The 826-nt window shown below is 50.7% G+C and overlaps 1 non-coding gene across 1 annotated transcript; it reads right to left on the reverse strand.

The window, feature by feature from the left end:
• Positions 1-461: 461 nt before the first annotated feature.
• On the reverse strand, positions 462-533 carry trnad-guc (transfer RNA aspartic acid (anticodon GUC)). Its single transcript has one exon. It is a non-coding gene; the product is annotated as a tRNA-Asp (tRNA).
• Positions 534-826: the final 293 nt, after the last annotated feature.

The raw sequence follows: 826 nt of genomic DNA on the forward strand, positions 1-826 counted from the left end.
AGTCCTCCAGAGACTGTGGGAGAGCAGGTTATTTGTGGAGGCCAAGAAATGTGAGTTCCACGTCCCTTTGGTCATCTCCTGGGCAACATCATCGAGAGCGGGCAGGTGAGCGCAGCACCCGATAAGATCCGGGCGTTGGAAGAATGGCCCAGACCCACGACTCGCAATCAACTTCAGCCGTTTTGGTGGTTTGCAAACTGTTATCGCCGTTTTATCAGGGATTACAGTCGAGTGGCGGCGCCCCTTACCCGACTTACCTCGCCTACCAGACCTTTTTGTTGGGGTTCCGAGGCTGATTCGGCTTTCACTGACCTGAAGAGGCGGTTCAGCTCACAAGAGCCCGAGCTATTCCACCTCCCCAATGTCCAATGGACTGAGCGCTTCAACACCGAATACTTTGTCCTCTTTTATTTGTCTTTTTAAGACAATATTCAGCTTGAGGAATGCAGTAAAATTTGTATCTCCCCGTCGGGGAATTGAACCCCGGTCTCCCGCGTGACAGGCGGGGATACTAACCACTATACTAACGAGGAATTGGTCGTGGTGTCGGAATATATATTATTCCGGTTTTGTAATGCGACGGCCAGGAAACGATGTGCAGCTCTTCGAGTTTGGAAGGGATTTTACTCACTTACCTCCGGTCTGTGGGAGGATGGCGACCACAACTTGACATAACAGGAACTGCATCGGAGTGACCTGATTCAGAAAGCAGTGCGAGCCACAGTCATAAACCACTGGAGACAGTCCAGGACACGAGTCTCCTGCAGAATGATCGAACGATGGTGATATAATGGTGAACATATCTGTCTTCCAGGCAATTGACGCA

This window comes from Mobula birostris, chromosome 28, assembly GCF_030028105.1.
Source record: "Mobula birostris isolate sMobBir1 chromosome 28, sMobBir1.hap1, whole genome shotgun sequence".
In the NCBI taxonomy this organism is placed as follows: domain Eukaryota; kingdom Metazoa; phylum Chordata; class Chondrichthyes; order Myliobatiformes; family Myliobatidae; genus Mobula; species Mobula birostris.